Below are 6,239 nucleotides of genomic sequence, written 5' to 3' on the forward strand. Positions count from 1 at the left end.
TACATTTTCATTAGACTTACTAGAGACGCTCGAATCAAACAAATACAAAGATGAAGAGCATTGAGGACCACACATTTCAAAAGGTTTTGCCATACACCGATGAAGTAATCTTTTCTGGGGTAGAAAATCATAAGAAAATAAAATTTAACATAAAAACATTAATCTATAATGCATGACGCCAACCATATACATAACCGTGTAGAAAATTATTAAATTATTTTAAATACGGAAAAAAACACTTACGTCATAGTTAATTTTGTTTGTTTTTCATTAAAAACTAAATTATGCTTATTAAATATTTCAGTTTCGATATTTTTTATGATTTAAATGTATTCAGTAATAACATGTCCACACCATAAGAACAGAAGAAGAGTTTGTTTTTATCTACAAGAGATGAAATACATTTTAGTTAAAAGTTAAATTACGTTCAAAAAGAGAATTTCGTCTTGGATAGAATCCTTGATTCTTAAAAGGAAATGCTATAACCTGCAAATTTACATGAAGCTACATTATACGATGTATGGTGAGTTTTCAGACACACTAAATAAGAGGAATATGCTATTCAATGTTTTAATTAATTATTCTTAAAAAACACTTGCACTTATCGGATATATTGGATCATGTCGGTGCCACCTTTACCTATCGATGCGAAGCTGCATGTAATCTGTTGAGTGCACATCCATGCCTTATATGGAGTATATTACCAGTCGTAAAACGGCATCATCGGTACACCAGAGAAAGATTACTTAGTGCTAGAATTTACACATCAACAGCTTGGCTGGTCAGGTAACTTGAGATTGCATCCAATCAATTCGCATTTAAACAAAACTCTTAAACGGAATGAACTTATTTAGGTTTACAATACTCATTCATGACACATGCCATATGTGTTTTACATATTTGTGAAATATATTTTATAAACATAATTCATTTTGAATCCCATATTCATTTGATAAATAAAATGAAACATCTATTTTTAAAAGTTGCACATATTAGGGTAGTTGTGAACAATCAAATGTTCAATAAAAGTAGATGATACAATATCGCTGGGCTTGTATTCCCTATCATGATGTCCTTAATAGATTGTATTTCTGATAACAATGAGTATATTAAACCAAGAGTTTTAAGTTTCAAGTGGTGAAGATGAAATCACCCCTTCGACAATTTCAGGACCGGATTTGTAATTTCATGAGTAACATGACAGGTTTCACACATGGAGCAGGATCTGCTTGAAGACAATATCAAAACTTAATAACACCGTTTCCAAAATAAGTTGTGAACACATTACCCAAAGCTATTCTAAATTAATTTTAATTATACTTTGTTATTCTGTGTTAAACATTTCGAAATGTACTATCATATAACTTATCTGTGTTTTTCTCTGTCTTGGGTGTTCTTGCTTTTATTTGTACTGTATTCCCGTTATGTAATGTTGTCATTTTAGCGGTATATTTAACATTGCCATAAAGCGCGCAGGTTTGGCTAGCCATAAAAACAGGTACAACCCACCCTATTTTCTTAAAATGTCCTGTACCAAGTCAGGAATATGGCAGTTGTTATCGTATAGTTGGTTTCTATGTATGTTGCATTGTAGTATTTTTTGTTGTTACACTTCAGTGTTCTATTGTTTCATTGTTTTCTGCGTTCCCCTCAGTTATAGATTGTAACCCGGATTGGTTTTCTCTCAATCGATTAATAACTTTTGAACACCGGTACACTACTGTTGCCTTTATCTGTCAACGAAATGCCATAGGCAATAAGTTCCTAGGAAGTGTATTTTTTCCACTATCATACACAATGCATCCAAGGTGTATGCTCGACACATTTTTTGAAATTATAAAGGAACTCAGGTTTCAACTTCCTCAGGCATAGTTGACCTTTGATTGATTGGGGTTTTAAAGATTCTGTTTGATCATATATAATTGTTCAATTGTTTGGGTTTTTATGCATCCTTCACTTTCAAATACTAAAAAATAATATGAACATTCATTCAAACATGAATGGGCTTTGGAATGTCAAAATCGTTCCTGAAGAAGGTAAATATTTAGAAAAGCGTTTCAGACGCACAGTCCCGAAATTTAATGAATTGTCTTCATGTGAACTGTTGCTTTCCTATAATAATCCAATAATATTCTTTCTCTTGTTTATCTTGTTGTTTCTTTTCATTTTGGCTTTGGTGTTGTCCGGCTCTCTTTAACTTGGTTTCTGATCGGCCCTTTACTGCATTTGTCCCCTCTCAGACGGATTTCACGAAGTACATAAACTCCCCAAAGATACAATGATTATACAATAGTTTTACAGACTCTCATTATGCCAACAGAAGACTCAGCATGATACTTTTGTAAATAATACGAAACATCTATCTATCAAATCAATTATTAACATATCATAAAACTAGGTTAACAGCACAGCATTTTGTACATGTATCTTGTCAAACTATGTTAGCCATGCGAAGAATCTCTATTTTCCTCGAATGAATGGGGTATTGGTGGATGGTAATATCTTTTTTGTATTTTAGAAGACGATTCTATTTCGATCTATTAACGTATTAAAGAATATTAGTAAGTGCACATCATAAACGACAATTCATATTAAGTGCAAAACTTTAAAAAACGGCAACATTTTAAGTGTGACTGTCAGACTTCTAAAAATGCTATGGCAACATTTACAAAGTGAATATTGACAATACTACTACTAATAATTCCTTGAAAAAAGTAGCGACATAACTAATCTTAGTTATGATGAATGGGCTTTGAAATATCATAAAAATTCTAAGACTACTGCAGATGAATTTTCTAACGTGTGAAAATTCCCCGTCTTAACATTATTGCGTATTTCCATCTGAAATTATCGTATCTAATTTCGGCTATAGATAATATCTTCTACGCCACTGCCATTGTGAGCGCTTTCTTTATCCGTTGATGGAACAAAGCTACATCCAGCACCGATTGGAATACGGAAAAATTCGTAAAATTTATACGTATAATAAGCTAATGTAGCAACATGATAAATTGCAGCGTTCTTCACACGTGGTAATTTACTGCGTGAATGATAAAGTGATAATCTGTAGCATTCCAGAGCCTCATTTGTCCTTTTATGGGCAGAATAGCTGTATCCTAAAATGTTGAGTGATCGATACCTATGTAGATTTCCCCCAATATCACTGACTGCTTCTTCAAGATGTTTTAATGCTTCGTCTGCTGCTGGAAAATCGTCTATTTTTAGACATGACAGTTGCAGTAAAAAGAATATATAGACAGCCGGATGAATAAGAATGAATCTCTCTCCATAGTCCTGGATCATAACCATGGCACATTCTACTTGTAACGGATAAGGTAAGCAAGAAATGTGGTCACGTGAAAAGATAAAATCAAATGCACTTTCAATTATGTCATCTTCATCTGCGGTCACCGGAGCTTCGGATGTTTGAAATATGTTTCCATTGGGCATCCCTAACTCGATTCCATGTAGAAGGGAACATTTCCCAGTGTACAAAATGTATTTCTTCTGGCCCAAAATTGTATTTATTTTACTTATGACGGTGTTGTATTCCTTTAAACAAAAATGTAAAGATAGAGAATACAGAGCTCCAGTGAAATCATCTATCAAAACACCATCTTCAAAGTGCTTTTTTGTACTTCTAAGTAATTCTTCTTTCCTTTGTACATTTTCTTCATTAATATATTGCTCATAATATCTAAAACCCATTTGAATAGCTAAACATTTCAGAATTTTCGTTTTAAAGTTATCATCGACATCTAAAAGTGCACCAATTGCTTTGGAAGTCTGTACAAGTTTATGAAGAGATTCGCAAGCATCTGAAATGTTCGCAAATAGATATGAAATTCCCTGGTTAAATCTTGACTGTATACTAACCTTTTTCTTCAGGTAAAATAATTCATTGAGTTCCTTGTTTCGTTTGGAAGATTCTAGAACCCCATCGATGTTTCCTGTGTGTGTTTTCCAATATTTAAATAAATGACTGTCTGCTGGAAGACCATAAGACATTGCACATTGTAATAGATTGTTCCTAATCGTACAAAGTTTGGAAATCACTTGTTTTTTCATTCTATTGTCACTAAATCTATTATGGAATAAATTACGCTGTCTGTGAAAATAATGAGGCAATTTTTCTTTTTCAACAGCATCAACTAGGTACGTCAAGCAATCTCTAATTCTTGAAAGTAGTTGCTCCGGAACCCATTGGTTAATATCAGTTTCCTCTGACAACCAACACACACTATTCTTCAAGTGGTAAGATGTTATAAGGTCTGGGAAAACAGGCTCGAGGAGAGTATTTCGTAATTTCTTCAAAATAACAAGGCATTGTATTTGTGTATCATTAAAATTCCAAGCTAGCTCTCGCTCGCCAAGGAGAAAAGATAATCGCCACTCGAGTGAGAAATTGAGCGACGATCTATCACCTACAGGAACAAAATGCCATGATAGTTTTTGAATTTTCTCTATAATGTTTTGACTTGGCCAGTTAAATCTTCTTTCTCTTTGGGTCCACTCTTGCATACAAATAGGCGATTGATCGTAAATAATTGCGTGAGCAGTGTCATGATCTAACGGGAGGTCTGGTCTATGAATGTGATAACCATATATGTTATCGTGAGCAAATTTCATAGATGGTCCGTGCACAGTGTGTTCAGTGGTGTTCAGTGGTATTGAATGCTCAAATCTTTTTATCATACACTGAAGAAATTTGTCGCTTGATAGATAAGTTTTGCCTGATCTTTCTTCCACCAAATCCTCATGTTGACAACCAAAAATTAACGCAAGTGTCTCAAAGTCAGCTGCAGGAATCAGCCTACAATATCCAGGACTACAGTTTGATGATTCGGTAACCAGTACAGCACGATGTTCTTGCACACCAGAACTGTTTTTCTTTTCTTTATTTGAGTCGATACTTTCGCTATGTTTAACAACTACACCCCTAAACACAATCATATCATCGACATCGCTCTTCCCATAATCAGACGTCCCGTCAAATGTGCTGCCACCTGAATATTGGTCCCAGTTAGATCTATTACTACTTATACAGTCGTAGACTAATGCCATATTCTTAGCTATGTTTGTTATTGAGTTTGCCTTTCCATGACACATATATGACTTCCAAATATACCTCGACAGTTCTTCAGTTTTACTGTAATTATCATGTTGATCGGCAGCCATGTCCATGCAGATGCGCAACCTAGAAAATGAAAATAGTAGAGTCCTCTAGGCATTTTATAGATTACTTTACGGTATATGGTTTTGCATAAGGACCTATAGTTTGGAACTTGTACGTCATTTAGATTATTGTGTAGAGTTGTCTCATAGGTAATCATACCACAACTATTGCTTAATATTACCATTCTTATGTAAAGCGCAGTAAAACCCGTATCAATATCCATGACATTTAACATTACCTTAGTAATAGGAAATTATTTCTAATAGTACTTCCTGGTCTTTGAATTTGGTCCACTTGCGTGTTAGCATTGTGGTCAAGACGTGATATCATTAAATGGAAAATAGAAACAGAATTCTACAAAAATATAATGAAAGTTACCTTTTTTAACAATTATAAAATGTGTCTTAAATCCGAAGTACACAAATTTATGCTTGAAAGAATTTTGTAAGGCCACACCTCTCAAAGGGAGAGAATTCCATATACATATATACATTAATATATATAAACTATCTATTTTCATATAAGGCAAACTTAAAAGCTAAATTTCGTATTTTTTATAAACTGCTGCATGAAATACACTTCTGACAATATATAATCAAGTACAGACTCACGTCGAACATTAATTTAAATAAGGGGAAACCTAGGAATTTAATCTGCAAAAGGGGAGGATACAGTCTAATCTTCATGGTACTACGTGATTTTAAACATTTGTCAGAAGAAGGACTTCCGGTAACTTGGCCACAACCAATGCGGTACCTTTAAATATATAGCATATGAGAAAATCATATTTCAACGAATATATATTATTTGAAAGATTAACAAGCGAATTGAGCAATGCATGCTAATATTTATCAAAGGTACTAGGCTGATAATTTGATACGTAGCGACGCGTGTCTCGTCTACATAAGACTCATCAGTGACGATTAGGTCAAAATAGTTAAACAATTATAAAGTTAAAGATCATTCAGGACCCAAAATTCCGAAAAGTAAAAATATTGTCTGGAGTACATGACACCTGGTCATTTCTACAATATTAATGATGTTCTTTCTATTTACTCAAAAT

The 6,239-nt window shown here is 33.7% G+C and overlaps 1 long non-coding RNA gene across 1 annotated transcript; it reads right to left on the reverse strand.

Moving 5' to 3' along the window:
- Positions 1-1,289: 1,289 nt before the first annotated feature.
- Positions 1,290-5,634, reverse strand: LOC143063772 (uncharacterized). Its single transcript, XR_012975097.1, has 2 exons — positions 5,555-5,634; positions 1,290-5,197 (listed from the first exon to the last, which is right to left on the reverse strand). It is a non-coding gene; the product is annotated as an uncharacterized LOC143063772 (long non-coding RNA).
- Positions 5,635-6,239: the final 605 nt, after the last annotated feature.

Source organism: Mytilus galloprovincialis, chromosome 2 (genome assembly GCF_965363235.1).
Source record: "Mytilus galloprovincialis chromosome 2, xbMytGall1.hap1.1, whole genome shotgun sequence".
Classification (NCBI taxonomy): domain Eukaryota; kingdom Metazoa; phylum Mollusca; class Bivalvia; order Mytilida; family Mytilidae; genus Mytilus; species Mytilus galloprovincialis.